The sequence below is a fragment of the Mustela lutreola genome, chromosome 14 (genome assembly GCF_030435805.1).
Source record: "Mustela lutreola isolate mMusLut2 chromosome 14, mMusLut2.pri, whole genome shotgun sequence".
In the NCBI taxonomy this organism is placed as follows: Eukaryota; Metazoa; Chordata; class Mammalia; order Carnivora; family Mustelidae; genus Mustela; species Mustela lutreola.
In genome coordinates, this window is record NC_081303.1 from 1,159,154 (window position 1) to 1,182,701 (window position 23,548).

Consider the following 23,548-nt stretch of genomic DNA (forward strand, 5'->3'; position numbering starts at 1 on the left):
CTGTTTTGAGGTCAGCTCTGTGGATACAATTTTAATATTTTGTGAGAGAAATGAAGTTTCTCAGTTTAGAAGGGAGATCAGTAGCTTTGAGCAGCTGCTGAAGTGAGAGGAAAGGCTGCCTCCGGGCTCCGGGCTCGGGATCACAGCTACACCTGTGTCTGGACAGAGGCGAATTCTGGAATACTCGGCACGGGCTGTACACCCACGGTGCACGGTAGAGTGGGCGCCCGTGGGAACACAGGGCCAGGACACGCGCACACACACACACGCGCACACACACACACGCGCGCACACCCCCAGCCGATGACAGGCGCTGACCAGGGAGGAAGAGGTGCGGAGCTGGCCACCAGGGGCCAGAGACCCTGTCCTGAGGGTGTGTGACTTCCCAGCTCCGCTCACTGTCTGTGCCCTTTCCCGCGGCCCCTGTCGCCCACTTCCCCAACCCCAGAGAGCTTCTGCACCCTCTGCGGCGACTGAAGAGTCTTCGGATTATGTCATATTGAAGTGTCGGACTCTCGAGGTGACATACGGGCAGAAAACAAAAGGACTCGGGAGGAAAGTGGGTGCTTCTGGTCCGGAGCTGGCAGGCGCCCGTGGGGCCGGGACAGAGCCTCCCGCGCGTCCCCCCCCCGTGCCCCCCGTGCCCCACGTCCCCGGGCCGGAGCGGACGCCCCGAGGCCCCCAGCCCCGCAGGCCCCGGAGGGACGAGGCAGCGCGAGGAGGCCCGGACGGAGGTCGCGGCCCTGCGGCGGCTTCTCTGCCCCTCCGGGGCCACAGACTCGGCGGCCGCGGCGGCCCGGCCTGACCCACGCGGACCCCTCGGCCGCCGCCCGGGAGGCCCTGCTCCGAGGTGACCTTCCCCGCCCTCCTGGTGTCCCTGCGTCCCTCTCCGGGTCTGAGGGAGAAGCCCGAGCTGGAGCTTCAGCGAGGAATAAGGAGTGAATCAGTAAATTTCCCAACAAAATATTTACATTTTGAAAGGGGCCAGAGGAAGGGAGGAATTTCGAAGGCAGCTCGGAAAATCGCCTCCGCGCCACCCGCGTGTCGCTGAAGGAGGTCCTGGCCCCTGCCCTGCTTGCAAGTACCCCCGTGTCACCCCGTGTCACCTCCCTGTCATCTCCGTGTCAGCCCCATGTCATCCTCGTGTCACCCTGTCACCCTGTCACCCCGTGACGCCGTGTCACCCCCATCTTCCCCGTGTCACCCCTGTCATTCCCGTGTCTTCCCCATGTCACCCCCCAGGGCTATTTCAGGGGCAACAATTTGAGCTACAGGAACTATAAAGTGTCTTCGTTTAAGTTTATAGGATATTTTCTATTGCCTATGGGAGCTGAATTTTAACTGATAAATAACATGAATCTTTATAGTAAGTTTAAGATATTTTGTTTTGTGGGTTTTGTTTGTTGTTTGTTTGTTTAGTGTGGATCCCGGATTCATTCTTTGAAGTTAGTTGGGAACAGGAGTGGGGAAATACACAAAGGGAAAGAGTTAGTAGATGGTTGAGTTTTTGCTTAAAAAAAAAAAAAAAAAAAAAAAAAAAAAAAAAAAAAGCCTCCTGAGCCCGTGTGAGGGAATCAGTCGGCCACTCGCTCTTCCTGAGTGCGGCTGGATTGCTTGACAAAACCCTTAAAGACCGTTTCTTTCCTCCTAGTTACCATTATTCCCTTGACAGCAACTGCCATAGTTACTGAGGTTTTTTCCCGTCAAGAAGTGAACCCAGTAATTGAGAACACACTGGGTGAAGTTTTTTTCCTCCGGAAACAGCGGGAACGCGTTCACTCGGGTGAAGGTAAACTAAGACTCGTTCCTGTTCCACACCTGCACACGCCTGCCCTGGAAGGAGGTCCCGTGAGCTCTTCTTAGATTTGTTTGGAGGTTGGGAGTAGACCCGTTACTTTGAGGGGGAGAAAAAGTTAGTTGGAATCGATTTATGGTGCTTGCTTTATAGTAATTACCTTAAGAGTTACATACGTTTGCATGAACCTAAACACACACACATGAAAGAGTCATGGAACCAGTAGGACACTGAGAAGGTGCTTAGAGTTGTGTTTCTGACCCTTGCCACTGGGCCCCACTATCAGGACTGTCCTGCGTCATTGTTACTCTTCAGTCTCTGGGCTAGGTCACACCAGGCCCTCCTGGGTGACAGATAATGTCCTCACAGGAGAATTTGAAGCAGGGAATGTTAGCAAACTAGGCAGCATGCCTAACAAATTTTCACTAGAATGAAACAAGCTGCTATTGATTTTTCCATGTGACCTAAGAGACCTGATTACTACTCTGCCCTTCCTTCCCTACCTCTAGACGGAACTGGCCCATCACTGTGAAATCAGGCCAGGATTCGCCTCTTATCTATGCCCGGGGCTGGCGCTCACATGCTGATGGGGCACGGAGGACAGGGACTCCTGCTAATCTTTTTTCATGTCCAAAGACAATAACAGAACCAAGATGTCCTCTTCTTAGAGAGAGAAAATAAAACTCATTAAAACATGAAAAATCTGTGGAGTACTTTGTAAACATCGTCACAAGTCAAACCACCTGCAAAAGGCTAACAGGCCCACCTCTTCTGAAAGTCTGTTTCTTAGCAAAGGAATTTGTCACCTGTTTGTGGAGGTCACTGAGTTCCGTTCGGTAGCTTCCTCATCAAAGACGCACCCTCCTTCCTCATCAGTTCCTCGTTCCTTCTCTTTCTAAAGACACTACTTTCGATGGAGACACTCCTACTCCTACAGCTTGTTTAAATTGTTTAGCCTCTATTCTCTATCATGACTCTGCACAGTGGAAAAGAAAATCTTAATTGCTGTGTATTTATAGTCAGTCTCTAGACTGTCAGATTAATTCATGCATCTCTTCAACAGTTCATTCAATAAAGATTGATCAAAATCACACTTGTGGCAGGCACAGGGATAAGGACACAAAGATTGGAGAAGACGTTTGGAAATAAATCCTGGCAATGGTTGCACGACATTGTGAATGTAATTAATGCCCTGAATTACATATTTTAAAATAGGAAATGGAGCAAATAATCCTAAAATTTATATGGAACCAGAAAAGACCCCAAATAGCCAGAGGAATGCTGATAGAGAAAGCCAAAGTTGGTGACATCACTATTCCAGACTTCAAGCTCTATTGCAAGGCTGTCATCATGAGGACAGCATGGCACTGGCACAAAAACAGACACATAGCTCAATGGAACAGAATAGAGAGCCCAGAAATGGACCCTCAACTCCATGGTCAACTAATCTTTGACAAAGCAGGAAAAAATATCCAATGGACAGAAAGACAGTCTTCAATAAATGGTGCTGGGAAAATTGGACAGCCACATGTAGAAAAATGAAACTGGACCATTTCCTTACACCACACATGAAAATAGACTCAAAATGGATGAAGGGCCTCAATGTGAGAAAGGAATCCACCAAAATCCTTGAGAAGAACACAGGCAGCAACCTCTTCGACCTCAGCTGCAGCAACTTCTACCTAGAAACATCACCAAGGCAAGGGAAGCAAGGGCAAAAATGAACTATTGGGACTTCATCAAGATCAAAAGTTATTGCACAGCAAAGGAAACAGTCCACAAAACCAAAAGACATCTGACAGAATGGGAGAAGATATTCACAAATGACATATCAGATAAAGGGCTAGTATCCAAAATCTAGAAAGAACTTATCAAACTCAACTCCCAAAGGACAAATAATCCAATCAAGAAATGGGCAGAAGACATGGACAGACATTTTGGCAAAGGAGACATCCAGATGGCCAACAGACATATGAAAAATTGCTCCATATCACTCAGCATCAGGGAAATACAAATCAAAACTACAGTGAGACCCCACCTCACACCAGTCAGAATGGCTAAAATTAACCAGTTAGGAAATGATAGAAGTTGGCAAGGATGCGGAGAAAGGGGAACCCTCCTACACTGTTGGTGGGAATGCAAGCTGGTGCAGCCATTCTGGAAAACAGCATGGAGGTTCCTCAAAAAGTTGGAAATAGAGCTATCCTATGACCCAGTCATTGCACTACTGGGTATTTACCATAAAGATACAAATGTAGTGATCTGAAGGGGCACGTGTACCCAGATGTTTTAGCAGCAATGTCCACAATAGCCAAACTATGGAAAGAGCCTAGATGCCCATCCACAGATGAATGGATAAAGAAGATACGGTATGTATATACAATGGAATACTATGCAGCCATCAAAAGAAATGAAATTTTGCCATTTGCAACGACATGGATGGAACTAGAGGGTATTATGCTGAGCAAAATAAGTCAATCAGAGAAAGACAATTATCATATCATCTGTCTGATATGAGGAATTTGAGAGGCAGGGCAGGGGGGGGTCATGGGAGGTTGAGATGAAAAAATGAAACAAGATGGGACCGTGGAAGGAGACAAACCATAAGAAACTCTTAATCTCAGGAAACAAACTGAGGGTTGCTGGGGAGAGGGGGTCAGGAGAAGGTGGCTGCGTGATGGACACTGGGGAGGGTGTGTGCTCTGGTGAGTGCTGTGAAGTGTGTTGGACTGATTATTCCCAGACCTGTAACCCTGGAGCAAATAATATATTATACGTTAATTATAAAAAAGATTATAATGGAAGAGTTTGTTATATATATATATATGTATATATATATATATATATTACTGTAATAATTAAAATATTTTACAAAAACAAATAAACAAAAAACCAACCCGCAACATTGAATAAGGTAGTCCTGGTCCTCAGATGGCTCACAGTCCAGTAGAAAAGACGACATGTGCAATGCAGGGTCATTGGTGAGAAGGTAGAAAATAAAAAGGGGGTGCTGGGTCAAAGGAGGAAGGTATGAAAGAAATTTAACCTTTTATTAATTTTAATTTAAATGTTAATTAAATTCAATTAGCTAACATATAGTGCATTATGAGCTTCAGAGGTCGAGGTCCGTGATTCATGAGACGCATAGAACACCCAGTGCTCATCACATCACGTGTTCTCCTGAACGCCCACCACCCAGTTACCCCATCCCTCTACCCTCGTCTCCTCCAGCAGCCCTCGGTTTATTTCCTATGGTTAAGAGTCTTTAATTTAATTTAATTTCTTTATTTTATTATTTTATTTATTTATTTGACAGAGAAAGACACAGTAAGAGAGGGAACACAAGCAGAGAGAGTGGAGAGGGAGAAGCAGCCTTCCCGCTGAGCAGGGAGCTCAATGCAGAGCTCGATCCCAGAACCCTGGGACCATTATCTGAGCCGAAGGCAGATGCTAAATGACTGAGCCACCCAGGTGCCCAGTTAAGAGTCTCTTATGGTTTTTTCCTCTCTCTCTGATTTCATCTTGCTTTATTTTCCCTGCCCTTCCCCTATGATCCTTTGTTTCTTAAATTCCACATGAGTGAGATCCCATGATAATTGTCTTTCTCTGACTTGTTTCACTTAATGTAATACCCTCTAGCTCCATCCACGTCATTGCAAATGGAAAGATTTCATTTTTGATGGCTGCATAGTATTCCACTGTGTACATACACCACCTCTTCTTTTTCCAGTCATCTGCCGATGGACCTCTGGGCTCTTTCCCTACTTGGTTGTTGTGGACATTCCTGCTATAAACCTTGGGGTGCAGGTGTCCCTTCAGATCACTGCATGCGTATCTTTGTGGTAAATACCTCATATAGTGCAATTGCTGGGTCGTAGGGTAGCTCTAATTTTCACTTTTGGTTTGTTAGTGGTGTTATTGCTAGGAAAGACCTCTAGACCAAAGCTTCAGCAATGAGCAGTTCTACTCCAGAATCCAAAGGCTCGGGCTTCCCTCAAATGCTGGATTGCGCCTTAAAGCAGGTAGGAACACTGAACCAACAGGAGGAACCATGGGTAGTTGAAACCTAAATCCAGTACTTCTCCCCACTATCATTGACTTGTCCTACCCAGCAGCCAGGAAGAATAAGACCAGGGACGCATCAGGGTGGGAAATTTAAGGAGGCGCTCACGCTCATGGTCAGCTGGGCATGGACTCTGCATGGCCTGGGAAGCAGAGACCTTCTTAACTGTCCACAGACTTGTCCTTGTACTCAGCATCCTGTTCTGTAATGGCTTGCTAACTTGCCTGCCTCCCTCTACAGACTGTAAACAGCATCTGGTACCTCTTTGTATCTCTTAGGGCGGAGGACAAAGTATAGCACACAGAAAGGACACAGAAATGGTAGCATGCTTTGGTAAGTGCATCGAAAATAAATAAATGAAAGGTCCTACTCCACCACGGACCCTGGGATCAGCTCTTCACCTGCATCTCCTTGACTCCTACCTCTGTCTTGTCAGGTTGAAGGTCATTCAAGGTTTATGCCCTCCGAACATCTCCCAGGAGGCATTTCCTCTGTGCCTCTGCAAACCTTTCCTTCCTCACCTTTTTTCTAGTTTGTTTGTTATTTTCCCTCCCTGTGATCGATTTTGAACAGCTGCTCTTTGAGTCTTGTGAGTTTTCCCTGGGGTCTAAGCCACTGTTAATTCCATTTGGTTAAATTTCCACTTTGGATATTGCATTTTGCATCTCTAGAAATTGCATTTGGTTCTTTTTATATCTTCTATTTATCTCCTCACTATGTTTGGATTTTCCTTACTTGAACATATGGAACATATTTGTAGAAGAGGGTTCAATGTTCTTGTTCACTAATTTCATCATCTCTTGTTTCTGGACCCCTGTCATCACCTGTGTGACACTTTGACCTACTTCTGTGAGAAAACTGAGGCGTGAGTTCCCAGTTCCACATGCCCACCGCTTCCCTTAGTCCCTCCCACCCCTCCAAACGTCCCTCCTTCCCACAGCTTTTGAGCCTATCCTTGCTCATCTCCTGACGTTCTCTCCTCGAGCCCTTCCTGCTGGTCCTCGACGTTGTAGTGGCTATTCTTCTTTTGGCATAAAGATATTTTACCCTTTCTGTCTTAAACCAAAACCAAACAAAACCTTGCTTGACCACCGTGTCCCCCTCTCTCCACTACCTTGTGACCCAGCTTCCCTACCCACACCGGGGTCTGTAGAGAACAGTCTTCCCCATCCTCACACAGCAACGGCACTTGCTACCGGCTTGGCCTTCACGTGCTACAACCGTGTTTCTGCCCCTGCCCCATTCTGTGCAAGCACTTCGGCAGAAGTCAGCAAGTTTGCTAAATTCAGCCTATGGTTTGGGGTTCTTATCTTGGTAGGTTTAGGGATGGTCACTCGCTTCTTTGTCTAAAATTCCATCTTCTCTTGGCCTCATCCTATTATCCCTCCCTTTGCTCAGGTCCAATTTTTCTCTGTTTCCTTTATCTTTCACCACTGCTTCCACTATAATGATTCCACAACTGCAACCCAGACCTTCTGGGGCTGTTCTTTACAGGTGATCCACAGACTCTAGCCTTTATATTAAAAAACTGAATTAATAGTTTACCCTCAAAATTCACCTTCAACTGTCCCTTCAGTTGCTCAGAATGGGGATTCATTGCAGTGGTTGCTGCGATGTGCCACCCGGATTCTCCTTCATGACCGAAAGAGGTGCTTCCTTCCCTGTGGGAGTGTTGGTGGTGGGCAGCTCCATGAGGCCTCTTCAGAGCGGCTGGAGTTGAAGAGGACTGCCTTGCTGAAGGTTGTGCCGCTGTCTTGGGCAGTGTTCATTCAGTGAAGGACCAACACAAAAATATAAAATATCAGCCTCTCCTCAAACTCAGGCCTACTCACAGGGCCATCTCAGTGTCAGAGTTCTTCGTAGTGTTGGCTGAGGACTTCATGAGACTGCATCCAACCCCAGCTTCCTTCTCTGCAAAACCTGGTTTATTCCGTCTCCTCTCCTCCCCTCCCAGTCCCTCCCTGCCTCTCCCCCGTCACAGGTGTTAATGCCAAGAGCACCTCCTCATAAAACTCATATACCTGAGTCTATTTTGTGGGAACTCAACCTGTGATAGCCATCCTAGATATCTCAATTTCATTTATTCCCCCAGCCAATAAAATACCAACTGATACAGATACCAAGCTTTGTAGTATCTACAAGTATGTTTTCTTCCTCAATAAATCTGTTTCCTGCTCTGAAGTGTGTTTTATCCAGCCACTTCCTCTGACAGAACTTTACTTCAGACACCTGTATTCATCTCAACAGTACTACTCCTGTAGCCTCCTAGCTAGTCCCTTTGCCTCTGGTATGATCCTCCTCCAGTTCCTCATTTAAGACTGATCTGGCAAGTCATTCACTTCCTGAGAATCTCCAGCGGCTCCCCACGGTTGGCATTCGTTTGTTCACTCAGCCACCATTTACTAAATGTCCACCGCGTGCCAGGCACTGTAATTCCGGCCACACAAAGTTGAAGGATACGAATGGAGTCCCTGCGCTCATGGAGCTGCTGGTCGAGCACCCACGATAAACAAAGGTATGCGTGGTAGACGAGCAGAAGCACAGTGGGCTTGCAATGTGGCCAAGGAGAAAGACATGGACCAAGCCCTTGCTCCTGTAGGTGAACTCAAAGAACATCTGTGATAAGCTCCACAGAAGAGACTCATGGTGGTATAAGCACTTCCGAGAGAAGTTCCCCTCATCACAGAAGCCAGAAAGAAGTTTCCCAAAGAAGTGTCTTTTCAGGTAAAATGGAAGTGCTTTAGCTTGGAATGCAAAACTCTTTCCATTCTGATTCTGACCTCCTTCTATCTACCAGTTCTTCCCAGACCACCTACGGCAATCCAGTCACCACCCCCGCCCACTCACCCTGTGGGGAGAACTGTGTGCTTCTGCTGCTACCTACCTCAGGGGCCTTTGTGATACTCACTTTGTTGTAATTCCCCTCCCACTGGCACCACTGCCTTCATAATCGAGCCATCTCCTAATCATCCTCTAGAAACAAATACAATCATTACCTTCTCTAGGAAACATTTCCTAAGTGTTCAGTGTGACTTGATGTTCCTTAGCAATATTCTTTGCCCATATTTGTATCTTTTTCAAGTTTACCATGATACTTAATGTTATCTAAGTTTCTTGAGAACAGGATCATGTTGCAGGTTATATTCTCTGTCCTCATGTGGTAGGTGACACATAACAGATAGCATTTGTGACTGAGTAAATAAAATGAATGCATGAATGGAACTTGCAAACATATATGACCCCAGTTGTCCCTTTGGAAACTTAATCTAAAAGTTTAGCACTAAATTAGCTACACAGCAAGTATGATAAATAAAAGACTTTTAAAGTAGGCAAGCTTCAGGCTTCCTTCCAGCTTTTGAAAAGTGATTGTGGAGTCTTTGATTCCATGCAGTCATTCAGGCGGTCAAAACCAGAGGAGCCACGCGTTTTCCAGTCTAATGATTTTGGCCACCTCATCTGTTGGTTTTCGAAGATCCTTCCCATTTCCATGTGACGGATCAGTCAGCAGTGAATCCGGGGATTTACTACCAGTGAGTAGAAGTTCAAATACTGTATTGATTGATGCTTCCGTGTTTTCTAGAGCACAGATCAATGGGATCCCAGCTGCCGCATTCCATCCACCAAATGATGTTGATTTCAAGGAATGAAGGGAAGATAATCTAAGTACCATTTCATTCTTAGCTGGAAAAGGACTGAGAATAAACAGGCCTTTCTAGATTAAACTGTCCAAATAATGTAAGTAAATCACTGAATTTATGTGAAATTCGCCCCCAAATTGAAGAAACTTAAGGTGACATTCTTTCTTTTTTTATTTTTAAGATTTTTAATTTATTTATTTGACAGAGAGAGACAGCGAGAGAGGGAGTGCAAGCAGAGGGAGTGGGAGAGGGAGAACAGGCTTCTCATGGAGCAGAGAGCCCGATGAGGGGCTCAAACCCAGGACCTGGGGATGACTTGAGCCGAAGGCAGACGCTTCACGACAAAGCCACCCGAGTTCCCCTCAGGGTAACATTCTTTTTTTTTTTTTTAATTTTTAATTTTTTTTATTTGTTATAAACATATATTGGTATCCCCAGGGGTACAGGTCTGTGAATCGCCAGGTTTACACACTTCACAGCACTCACCAAACCACATACCCTCCCCAATGTCCATAACCCCACCACCCTTTCCCCAACCCCCCTCCCCCCAGCAACCCTCAGTTTGTTTTGTGAGATTAAGAGTCACTTATGGTTTGTCTCCCTCCCAATCCCATCTTGTTTCATTTATTCTTCTCCTACCCACTTAAGCCCCCATGTTGCATCACCACTTCCTCATATCAGGGAGATCATATGATAGTTGTCTTTCTCTGCTTGACTTATTTCGCTAAGCATGATACCCTCTAGTTCCAACCATGTTGTCGCAAATGGCAAGATTTCATTTCTTTTGATGGCTGCATAGTATTCCATTGTGTATGTATACCATATCTTCTTTATCCATTCATCTGTTGATGGACATCTAGGCTCTTTCCATAGTTTGGCTATTGTGGACATGGCTGCTATAAACATTTGGGTGCACGTGCCCCTTCGGTTCACTACGTTTGTATATTTAGGGTAAATACCTAGTAATGCAATTGCTGGGTCATAGGGCAGTTCTATTTTCAACATTTTGAGGAATCTCCATGCTGTTTTCCAGAGTGGTTGCACCAGCTTGCATTCCCACCAACAGTGTAGGAGGGTTCCCCTTTCTCCGCATCCTTGCCAGCATCTGTCATTTCCTGATTTGTTGATTTTAGCCATTCTGACTGGTGTGAGGTGATATCTCATTGTGGTTTTGATTGTTATTTCCCTGATGCCGAATGATATGGAGGACTTTTTCATGTGTCTTCTTTGCAGAAATGTCTGTTCATGTCCTCTGCCCATTTCTTGATTGGATTATTTGTTCTTTGGGTGTTGAGTTTGATAAGCTCTTTGTAGATTTTGGACACTAGCCCTTTATCTGATATGTCGTTTGCAAATAACTTCTCCCATTCTGTCAGTTGTCTTTTGGTTTTGTTAACTGTTTCCTTTGCTGTGCAAAAACTTTTGATCTTGATAAAATCCCAATAGTTCATTTTTACCTTGCTTCCCTTGCCTTTGGCGATGTTCCTAGGAAGATGTTGCTGCGGCTGAGGTCGAAGAGGTTGCTGCTTGTGTTCTCCTCAAGGATTTTGATGGATTCCTTTCTCACATTGAGGCCCTTCATCCATTTTGAGTCTATTTTTGTATGTGGTGTACGGAAATGGTCCAATTTCATTTTTCTGCATGTGGCTGTCCAATTTTCCCAACACCATTTATTGAAGTGGTTGTCTTTTTTCCATTGGACATTCTTTCCTGCTTTGTCGAAGATTAGTTGACCATAGAGTTGAGGGTCCATTTCTGGGCTCTCTATTCTGTTCCATTGATCTATGTGTCTGTTTTTGTGCGAGTACCATGCTGTCTTGATGATGACAGCTTTGTAATAGAGCTTGAAGTCTGGAATTGTGATGCCACCAACGTTGGCTTTCTTTTTCAATATTCCTTTGGCTATTCGAGGTCTTTTCTGGTTCCATATAAATTTTAGAATTATTTGTTCCATTTCTTTGAAAAAGATCGGTGGTACTTTGATAGAAATTGCATTAAATGTGTAGATTGCTTTAGGTAGCATAGACATTTTCACAATATTTATTCTTCCAATCCAGGAGCATGGAACATTTTCCCATTTCTTTGTGTCTTCCTCAATTTCTTTCATGAGTACTTTATAGTTTTCTGAGTATTGATTCTTAGCCTCTTTGGTTAGGTTTATTCCTAGGTATCTTATGGTTTGGGGTGCAATTGTAAATGGGATTGACTCCTTAATTTCTCTTTCTTCTGTCTTGTTGGTGTAGAGAAATGCAACTGATTTCTGTGCATTGATTTTATATCCTGACACTTTACTGAATTCCTGTACAAGTTCTAGCAGTTTGGGAGTGGAGTCTTTTGGATTTTCCACATATAGTATCATATCATCTACAAAAAGTGATAGTTTAACTTCTTCTTTGCCTATTTGGATGCCTTTAATTTCCTTTTGTTGTCTGATTGCTGAGGCTAGAACTTCTAGTACTATGTTGAATAGCAGTGGTGATAATGGACATCCCTGCCATGTTCCTGACCTTAGCGGAAAAGCTTTCAGTTTTTCTCCATTGAGAATGATATTTGCGGTGGTTTTTCATAGATGGCTTTGATAATATGAGGTATGTGCCCTCTATACCTACACTTTGAAGAGTTTTGATCAGGAAGGGATGCTGTACTTTGTCAAATGCTTTTTCAGCATCTATTGAGAGTATCATATCGTTCTTCTTCTTTCTTTTATTGATGTGTTGTATCACATTGATTGATTTGCAGATGTTGAACCAACCTTGCAACCCTGGAATAAATCCCACTTGGTCGTGGTGAATAATCCTTTTAATGTACTGTTGAATCTTATTGGCTAGTATTTTGGTGAGAATTTTCGCATCTGTGTTCATCAAGGATATTGGTCTATAGCTCTCTTTTTTGATGGGATCCTTGTCTGGTTTTGGGATCAAGGTGATGCTGGCCTCATAAAATGAGTTTGGAAGTTTTCCTTCCATTTCTATTTTTTGGAACAGTTTCAGGAGAATAGGAATTAGTTCTTCTTTAAATGTCTGGTAGAATCCCCCGGGAAGCCGTATGGCCCTGGGCTTTTGTTTGTTTGGAGATTTTTAACGACTGTTTCAATCTCCTTACTGGTTATGGGTCTGTTCAGGCTTTCTATTTCTTCCTGGTTCAGTTGTGGTAGTTTATATGTTTCTAGGAATGCATCCATTTCTTCCAGATTGTCAAATTTGTTAGCATAGAGTTGCTCATAGTATGTTCTTATAATTGTTTGTATTTCTTTGGTGTTAGTTGTGATCTCTCCTCTTTCATTCATGATTTTATTTATATGGGTCCTTTCTCTTTTCTCTTTGATAAGTCTGGCCAGGGGTTTATCAATTTTATTAATTATTTCAAAGAACCAGCTCCTAGTTTCGTTGATTTGTTCTATTGTTTCTTTGGTTTCTATTTCATTGATTTCAGCTCTGATCTTTATGATTTCTCTTCTCCTGCTGGGTTTAGGGTTTCTTTCTTGTTCTTTCTCCAGCTCCTTTAGGTGTAGGGTTAGGTTGTGTACCTGAGACCTTTCTTGTTTCTTGAGAAAGGCTTGTACCGCTATATATTTTCCTCTCAGGACTGCCTTTGTTGTGTCCCACAGATTTTGAACCGTTGTATTTTCATTATCATTTGTTTCCATGATTTTTTTCAATTCTTCTTTAATTTCCTGGTTGACCCATTAATTCTTTAGAAGGATGCTGTTTAGTCTCCATGTATTTGGGTTCTTTCCAAACTTCCTCTTGTGGTTGAGTTCTAGCTTCAGAGCATTGTGATCTGAAAATATGCAGGGAATGATCCCAATCTTTTGATACTGGTTGAGTCCTGATTTAGGACCGAGGATGTGATCTATTCTGGAGAATGTTCCATGTGCACTAGAGAAGAATGTGTATTCTGTTGCTTTGGGATGAAATGTTCTGAATATATCTGTGATGTCCATCTGGTCCAGTGTGTCATTTAAGGCCTTTATTTCCTTGTTGATCTTTTGCTTGGATGATCTGTCCATTTCAGTGAGGGGAGTGTTAAATTCCCCTACTATTATTGTATTATTGTTGGTGTGTTTCTTTGATTTTGTTATTAATTGGTTTATATAGTTGGCTGCTCCCACATTGGGGGCATAGACATTTAAAATTGTTAGATCTTCTTGTTGGACAGACCCTTTGAGTATGATATAGTGTCCTTCCTCATCTCTTATTATAGTCTTTGGCTTAAAATCTAATTGATCTGATATAGGATTGCCACTCCTGCTTTCTTCTGATGTCCATTAGCATGGTAAATTCTTTTCCACTCAGGGTAACATTCTAAAACCATAACCATCCTCCAAAAAGCATGACCAACAGCTCCATAGCAGAAAGCTCTCTTCCCTCTACAGGACATTTCCCAACAAGGGACTGAAGAGTTGCTCAACTCCATATTGAGCAAGGACACAGAATCTCCGATAAAGGGAGACTTTGGAGAAGTAAGCAAGCATAACCTCCTGAGAGGAGAGTAGCCTGTTTTCTGCCAGGAAAACCTTGGCTCACTCAATTATTTAAACTTTTTTTTCCTGGATGGTAAACTAAAGTGCAGAGTGGGAATAGCCCAAGGACATATTTTAATAAAAACTCTCCCCTGAATTTTAATAGTTCTAAATTTTAACAATTAATAGAATAAATGGCATTTTTGGAGCTTAGGGAATGTGTCCATAAGTAGAAAAAAATCACCCAAACCTTCACTTTATCCACCTTGAGTTTTATCTTATCAAAACACATATCAAATCATGCCTCTTCCCTGATTAAATTTTTAGTAGTTTTTCATTGTTTTAGTAGTTTTTTGTGAGAAAAAAACGGAAAATAGGAACGGAAGAACTCTTCATGAAATACGAGCATATCTACGTGCCATTTCCTCTAGCTTTCAGAAGTCCATGGTGAAGCTAATGCTGGGATGCTATTCCCACGGTACAGAGGGGTAAATGAAGGCACAGTGATGATAAAACACTCACCCTTATTCCCACGGCCAGTAATAAGAGGAGGAACATGAATTGAACACAGGAGTGACTGCAGTACACATTTTTGGTATTTGTAATACAGTGGCCTTTTCGGAACAGGTGTGTAACCCCCTTATTCCCAACGACACACGACGAAGTCTACTATGAGGTGAGGCGGGCTTCGTGCTACCCTTTCTCCCTAGAGCATTTCCTTCTGAAAATTCAGTGTCGCAGACTCAGTTAGCATCAGCAATGCTATGCTTAGCATTGTTGTGCTTCCAGAGATGAACCTGACAGGTAACCAACTGGGGTAATTCGTCTCTCCAGAGATGTAGAAGAACAGGCATGTTGTACTGTTCTGTCCAGTCATGAGGGGGATTCTGTTTGGAGGGAGGTAATGGTCCAGGGAAAGATTTCATCTTGCATTTAAAAAAGCATGAGGAAAAGCCACACTTTCTAATGTTTAGATTTGCCATCATCATGTGATGCTTACAGTTGTGACAGCCGTCTTGGCACCATGGGGTTAGTCATCCTAAAAAGATATGCCAGTGCCAGCGTGCTGAGGAAAGCATGGTGGCACTGTAGGAAGAACCCAGGTCCTTGATGATAGAGTCCAGCTGATAAATTTACCAACTTAGCCCTGTTTTAACTTTAGATTTCTACTTACTATGTGTAAAGCATTTTGGAATTGGGCTTTTGTTACCTCCACCCGGAATGTCCAAACTGACAAAACTCTTGATTTGCCTCCTTGCAGATACTGGTCTCTCTTCACTAGTGTCTGTGTAGACGTGTGTGTGTGTATGTATCGAAGGGACATGAAGGAAGGAGAAATGTGTTTCTATCCACCAAGAATCAAGCTTCCTATCAAAATCCTTAGAAAGTTAATAGAATCAAAGATTTATAAATCTATAGAGAAAAATTTCAGATGAGTTTTGAGGACCAGAAATTCAAAACAGAGGAAGGACAAGTACTATTTAGTAGAATGGAAATATCTTCCATATGAAGTGTGTATGTGTAATATCCCTCCTCTTCTACAGGCTTCATTTTTTCTTAACTATTAGAAGATCAAAAAACCTTGAACTAAGAAGTTATTGGGCAATTTTCTTTCAGGGTTAGTTTTAGGGAAAAATTCAAGGGCAGTAGGAACTTCCAAGCACAAGCACCTTCATATATAGCATTTCCTTTCATGCTCAAAGTCAACTTACATCTCCACTAGCACAGAAAATGCAAATAAAATATATCAGAACTAGAGACACCCCAGACTAGACATTTGTTGCTTATCTCCTCAGAATTCCCAACTGTTTCTGATTCCCATTTACAGATTCATGTATTTCCAAGGAAACTGAATCCTGTCTCTGTGCCAGATTTGGAGCATGTATGCCCTATATTCAGGCAGTAAATACATTTCATCCTTAAAGCGGTTGGTTTGCTACCCAAGCTGCTTCAACCCTGGTAACTTTCAGAATGATTCTTGGCTTTCCAGTGCAAACACACTCTCTTTCCTGTTCCATGAGGTACCATGGAGCTCTGAGACTGTTGGCCACCATCTTGGGACCAGCCTCAGGATGAAGTTGATATCAAAACTGGGTCCTTGGTGACATTGCTGAGCATTAAATTAAACCTTATCTGAAGCTAGGTCACTTCTGGAATTTTCCATTTCATGATCCAATACATTTCCTTTATTTTGAAGCCAATTTTAATTTTTTTTTTTCCAACCTAAAGCCTCCTAAGTGATGCAATCTGTTGGAATTACCTGGTGTTTTCTTCTCAATTTACAAAGAGCATTGAGAAAACGAGGGGAAATATGATCTAATCAAGGGCAAATAGGTTCACAGCTGTGATTTGGTACTAGAAGACAGACTTTCTGTCTTCTGGTCTGTTTTTTTCTCAAAAACTTCTTGGCCCTCAAAACTATATAGATTGATGTTATTTTCTAGCTGAACTAGGATGCCTGGCAGCCTTTCACTAACAAAACTAGTGACAGATCTAGTCCTATCTGTGGCTACGTAGACTCTTTAGATAGGTAGCTTTAAGAAGTTTTTGAGTCTGTGGATGGAGAGGAGAAGGGAGTTGAGGGAAATTGGAAGGGGAGGTGAACCATGAGAGACTATGGACTCTGAAAAACAATCTGAGGGGTTTGAAGGGGTGGGGGGTGGGAGGTCGGGGTACCAGGTGGTGGGTATTAGAGAGGGCACGGATTGCATGGAGCACTGGGTACGGTACAAAAGCAATGAATACTGTTATGCTGAAAAGAAATAAAAAATTAAAAAAAAAAAAAACAGGTTACACTGCTTCTCTAATCTCTTCTTAAACCACCTTGTTATTTGCATTTCTGAGTGTCTCCCTCGTGACGCTAGACACAAGGCATGGGGCGAGCTCCTCAGACTGTTTCCATAGCAACCAGCAGGCGTACACAACACTCTGCTGAAACACAGGGTTTAGGAAAAGGTAGAGCCCCAGATCTGATTTCCCCCCAACTGCACACATTTTTCCTTACATGTGTACATCTGTGTGTGGATGTACACGTGTGTACGTGTGTCGGTGTGAGTGGCAGGCATCAAAGATGATAACCGGAGCATGTCTGTGACTAACCCTCACTCAGCCACCCTCTCCCTGCCTTCCTCTCCCCGCCCTCGCTCGCTCTGGTGCATCACTTTACCGCGGGCGTGGTATTTTCAAGTCCTGCCCCCTGCCCCAAGACATGTCATCATTATTAGAAAGGAGAATGTGTCTGTTTGAGCCACACGTGTGTCGTGTGTAGTGGTTGCATGGAAATACCTGAAAAGAGAACTCAAAGTAAAAAACAATCTTCTGTCTAAGCCAGGAATATGGAATGAGTTACTTTCTGAAGCAATGTCATACGTGTCACTGAAGTGTACACCTGAAAGCTTGGATTTGCTAACCAAAAGCTTGGATTTTGTAACCAAGCCAGCAGAAGGCACTGTATTTCCTGCAGCTCCAAAGGGGAATCTGAGACCCGCCTCTTTCAACAGAAAGTATCTCCCCCAGGGAGTCCCCAGGGGACTTACTGTTCCCTATCTTATTCTCAGAAAAAGAATAATCTTCCCCGTTTCCCCTAAGCACTTAAATATAAACTATTCTTTTTATTTTTACTTTTTCGTGACTTCAGCAACATGTGCGCTAGCCCCGAAGAGCAGGACACGGACAGGGAGGCTGCCTGGTTGGCTCCTGGTAACACCTGCCCGAAGAGAGAATGAAGGGCCTGGGGCTGCGGCCTCAACGGCAGCTTCGTTTCTCGAAAAACTCCTTCTCAAGTAAATGGGGAAACAGTTAACATTTTAAAAATTTTCTGTTGTTGATTACACAGCTTTTTGTTATTCTCGGTTCTCTTCTGTATTTTTCAATGTGAAAAACAGTCTGTAGACACAAATAACAGGAATTCTGACCAGACCTCAGACTCAGGCGCATGAGTGGTGAGGTGAAGGGGAGAGACGGGGTCAGTAAGTTTGGTCCATTCTTGTGGGACATTTGGCCGGAAAGGGGACGAGAAAGATGGACGGGCAGAAGGATCGGGGCTGAGTCCTGTGCTCGGGAAAGACATGAGCGTACTTAAGCGCTCGTAGGAAGAAGCTCATTGAGAGGGACGGTCTGAATGTGCAAGAGACAGAAGAGAAATTGTTCCTAAGAAGGTAAAAGCTGAAGGGCCTAGGGCAAGAGAGAGGGCAGGACTGGAGGGAGTTAGGGCGCACAGGAGGCCAGGTCAGATGCTGATGTGAGGAAGTTCAGAGTCTCCGTGGTGCAAAGCAAAGGGTGCTTTCGCTGATGGTTTTCTTTGCGGCAAACACACAATTACACACACACACACACACACACGAAACTTCACAAGAGTCACAGGTCGTCGTGGTAGCTCCTCATTGCTAAGCTTAGAGCAAAGGCCGTTTCCCTGCTGCAGCTGCTTCTCCTGCTTCTGCTCGCCCTGGGGCCTGGGGCCGCTAGCAGCTGCCATGTCCGGCCCTTTCACTGCCTGTAGAGCCAGACTCCTCCCTCCCTGACCTCTGCAGCCTCTGGTTTGGTTCAGGGCCTCACCGTCCTTCATGCAGATTATTTAAACTAGGTTTCCTAACTGACCCTCCTATTCCCAACCCAGCTGGCAGAGTGAAACAAGAATTCTACTGCCGAAACACAATTCTATTAAAAGAATTCCTGTGGCTAAAACCCCTGTTTAGCTTTCTTCGAGATGAAAGTCAGCCTCCTACAGCCAGCCTACAAGATGCTTCATAAGCTGGACGGAGCCCGCCTCTCTCATCTCTCCCCAGGCACTCTTTCCCAGAATCATGTGGAAATGCTACACCTCAAATTTCCCCATGTCCCCTCTTGTCCGTGGGCTTTTGCGCTTGTCCCCCATCCTGGTCACTTCTTCTCACTTCCTAACCTTCACCCAGATAACCCAGGTCTCCTCTTAGATGGCTTTCTTCCACAAGCCTCTTCTGATCCTCCAGGACTAGAGTGGTTGCCTCCTGAGAGGGCACCACAACCATCCTGTCTCTGTCCCTGTCATCAGTCTCGGTCTCACTCTGGATTTACATACCTGTACTAAGCCTACATCTGTGCCGTGTCTGCCCCTGTGTACCTAATATCTTGCTCAGCATCTGGCTTATGATAAACTTTTAGAAAATTATTTGTCAGCTGAATGAATAACAGAATGAGTCATTCTTTTTCAGAATGTGAAATTGTCACTCAGGATGATCAAGGTCTTTGCCCAAACTCCCTTGCCAAGTAAATAAACAGTAAATCAGAGTCTCGGGGCCTCCTGCCCTCCCCTCCACTCTGCTCTTCTCTTACGGGCATAATCTCCTGCCCTGGAAGATTCCTTCCACATGGCCAGCCATCTGCACGATGAGGATTAACACACGCATATTTTCAGCCCACAGCTCTTCTCAAGTCTCCCAAGTCACATCCAGACCAGAAATGGTCAACATTTCTTGGGGATTTCGAGCTTAACATCATCGGACTAACTTAGCCTCTTTTAAAGCCTCCCTGAAAGTCTGACTGGCCCGACACGGAGTGGGGGCTGTTCTTGTTCCCAAGGAGGGATTATGGCTACGTGAACAAAGAAGAGAGAAACACAGAGAGAAATGACCCAACACTGGCAGGAGGGTCAGAAGAGACCTCCAGAGCAGTTATATGGAAGAGAATGATGGGTAACTGAATTCTCAACATTATCCTCCATCTTTGGACTCAGGCAGTAAGTTGGTCCATTTAGAGCTCCACCCCCTCCTCGGCTGGAAGACGTCCCGACTTTGAGCATGAACATCTGACCTTCTGGCGCCAACTCCCCCACGAGAGCTGTCCCATCACCCAGTTGTGGCTCCTAGCTCAGCCCCTCGGCCCTAAGTCCTGACTCCAAAACCCTGCGGGACACTAAAATACAAGATCGTGGCTTGAAAATAGAGTGCGTCTGCTGTGGATGGTTGTTTTGGCTTAATTAGGACTTGCTGTTTCCTGAATTCCTATAATTTCGTTTGATGAATTGTGTTGGTGACTTGTTCTGCAGTCTTCGAACATGTGGCAATTATCAGGGGAAACAACTGCCTCTTTCCCCGTTGAAAAGCATCTTTTGGTGCATAAAAACGGGCAAATATGTTTTATTTTGCGTGTGTTTTGATTTTTTTTCTTTTCTTTTTCTTTTTTTTTTAATTATTCTCTCTCTCTTTCTTCTTTTTTTTTTTTTTTTTTTTCTGTCTATAAAAGGACAAACGCCATGGTCGGCCTTTGCTTCTCCGTAGGAAGGGCCTGGCTGCAGTACACACTTACCACATGCGAATCAACACACCCCACTGTGCATCTGTGTGAGCGCAGCATGGCGTGAGTTATGAAATGAGCGGAACCGTCTTCACTCCTTCAGGAGTTCCCAAACCAGTTCAGGAGACAGATGCACCGACAAGTACGACACGAGACAGACCGAGTTAAGAGCCCTGACAGATAATTACCCCTTTCATCAGTTCATCCTGGACCAGTTCACAAAGAAATCCCAGGTGCGTTACCTCATTTGACCCTCACATGAGCTCCTGAGACAGGTGGCATCACTGTCATTTGAGAGTCCTAGATAACCACAGCTCAGAGAGATTCAAAGTCTCGCCCACGTTCCCACAGCCAGTAACTGGCATATGGGTCTCGTAGATCCTGTTTCTAGTACGAGAGAAGGACGGGTGGGAAGAGAAGAGTTGAAACAGAAGCAATATTAGCAAGCCCATGGAAGACGTATGGTCTGAGCCCAGCCTCTGCTTTCTGGAACAGAAATGAAAAGAAAAGGAATTCTAGAGAGAGGAGAAATCTAGAAGCAGGGAAATCTGTGAGGTGGGTGGTAGCCTGGGGATCTATGACCTTCCAGTTGGCATCACCATAATTGATGGAACAAATTTAAATCAAGCACCATAGTCTGTACTTCTACATAATTCAGAAGAAAACTTCTTACCTTCAAGGATTATGCAGTATTCAGGGGAACAGAAACATAAACCAAGAGAATACTTGAACAGTGGCCCTACTGTGAGAGACACGAATAAGTACTATAGGTGTAGGGCTTTTATTTCTACTGGTTTATATTTTATTTTGTGGGTGTACTGATCAGCTGCAGGGAAAGGTGGATGTAAGAGTGCGTGGAGATTAAGCTGCTCCAAAGAAATCAGTGTTTCAGGGAGATATTAGACATTAAGTCAGGCTTGGAGAATGAGAGCTATTTAAAAGCTGTGAGTCAGCCAGGGCTGCCACGCTCCGCGCCCAGCCAGCGTTCCCGGGGTGCGTGCGGGGGCGAGCCCTGCTGCCTAGCGATGCTCACTGGGCCTGAAGAGAGACCGGCGCATGGGAGGAGAACAGGTGAGCCATCGGTGTGGGGTGCTGAGCTGCGCTGACTCAGGCCCGTGGAAACGAACTAACCCCCAGAAGCCAGAGAAGCTGGAGGAAGATGGTCTCCAGAGGCCAGGCGGCCAGAAGTGGGGCAACAGAGCATGGACAGCGTCTGTATGTTCCCTGGGGGTTGCTGGCACACGTGGAAACACAATGCACTCAATCCTCACACCAGCTTTCCGAAGCCGCTCGGACGGGTCTCATGAATGCATTTTACAGGTAGTGAACACTTCCAAGGGAGTTACGTAACCTCCTCCAAGTTACCCTCTCTAGCTGCTGCAGGGCAGGTCTATCTGGTCTCCAAACCCAGAGCCAGCGTGTATTAACAGAATAAGCATTTCATAGTAGCTTTTATCCTAGTCTGTTAGCTTATTCGTGCAGAGATGTCGTGTTCAAGGTCACTAGGCTTGGGGAAATTATAAAGAGTGTTGTGGTCAGATCTGGGAGACTGTATGTTGTATGTATGGGTATGTACGTGGGGGGGCAGTATCTAGGGGATATATTTAGTTAAAAAGGACATTTTATTTTTCTTTTAAATGTAAGATGAGAAAAGTCCATTTGTGCTCCGGTGGGAAGACTAATGATAAGAGGGAGAGAGACGGCTAAGGAGACAACTTCTGGCCAAGGTCAAGGGTGGGTCCCAAAGGAGATCCTTGCATCCCAGAGAGGGGAGCCCGCTGGTGACAGGGGAGGTGTGGGGACCTCATAGTGACCCTTCCAGTGTCTGCCTTTAGCTAGGTTTTTGTTATTATTGTTGCCTTTCGTCTGTTTGCCACCACTTAACCTTTTTGTTCTGTTTTTACAGCCTTATTGAGGTACACTTGACCTACAACAAATTGTACCTACTTAAAACACACAGTCTGATAAATTTTGACATGTACATAGACCCCTAAAACCGTCACCACAAGCAAGACAAAGAACAGAATCAATGACTTATCTGCTATCACCATCTGAGCTTTCTGTGTCCCTGGGTGATTGCTCCTCCAGCTCCCCACCCCGTACCCCAGCCTACTTAGGCAAATGCTGATGTATTTTCTGTCTCTGTACACTTGTTTGCATTTTCTAGATGTTTATATAGATGGACATATTATGGATATATATATATATATATATATATAGACGTATGTATATATGGACATATATAGATGGATATATTATGGTCATATTACATGTTCTATTTTCTCGTCTGGCTTCACTGACTCACTTTCACCATCAAGCATGACTACTTGAAGTCCATACACTGCATGTATCAGGAAGTCATTCCTTTTCAGTGCTGAATAGTACTCCATCTCATGGAGGTACCACTGATAGTGCATGCACTGGCTTGCTGAGAGACATGGCCTGCTTGCCAGTCTGAGGCTATTACAAGTAAGATGCTCTGAATATACTCATGCAGCAGGGCTTTCTGGGTGTATGCTCGTATTTCTCCCGGGTAAGTGCCTGAGAGTGGGATGACTGGAACAGCCATTTTACTTTTTACCTACTCACGATACTGGTGATTTTTTCCCCCAAAGTGCTTATGCCACTTTAGACTCAGCCATGTTCCCATTCTCCTTCCGCGTGAACACACACTAAGGACAGTCTTTAAAAACTGCAGCCATTCTCACAGATGTGCAAGGGGATGTCACTGTGGCTTCCATTTGTAAGTCCCAAGGACTCACCATATTGGACGTCTTTCATGGGCTTATTATTTTTTTTTAAAGATTTTATTTATTTGACAGACAGAGATCACAAGCAGGCAGAGAGGCAGGCAGAGAGAGAGAGAGAGAGGAGGGAGCAGGCTCCCTGCTGAGCAGAGAGCCCGATGCGGGACTCGATCCCAGGACCCTGAGATCACGACCTGAGCCGAAGGCAGCGGCTTAACCCACTGAGCCACCCAGGCGCCCACATGGGCTTATTTTTGATCCGTATATCTTTGATGGTGAAATTTTGTGTAGGTCTTTCCCCCATGGTATTTATTTTCCTTATTATTGGGTTTTGAGATTTCTTAATATATCCTGAATACAAAACCATAATCAGATATTTCATTTGCAAACATTTTCCCTCTGATTGTACCTTGTCTTTTTATTTTCTTAACAATGTCTTCCACAGAATAAAATCTCTCACTTTTATGAAGTCCAAATTAGCAATTGCTTTCTTTTATGAATTAGTTATTGGTGTCATATCTAAGAAATATTGTCTAACTCAAGTTCACAAAGATTTTCTCTTGTTTTCTAAAA

The 23,548-nt window shown here is 44.3% G+C and overlaps 1 long non-coding RNA gene across 1 annotated transcript in view; it reads right to left on the reverse strand.

Moving 5' to 3' along the window:
• Window positions 1–4,709: 4,709 nt before the first annotated feature.
• The window catches only part of LOC131814765 (uncharacterized), a 106,699-nt gene continuing 87,860 nt past the window's right edge, over window positions 4,710–23,548 (reverse strand). The window contains exon 4 of the long non-coding RNA XR_009347446.1: window positions 4,710–4,805. This is a non-coding gene — a long non-coding RNA (uncharacterized LOC131814765). The remainder of the gene's footprint in view (window positions 4,806–23,548) is intronic.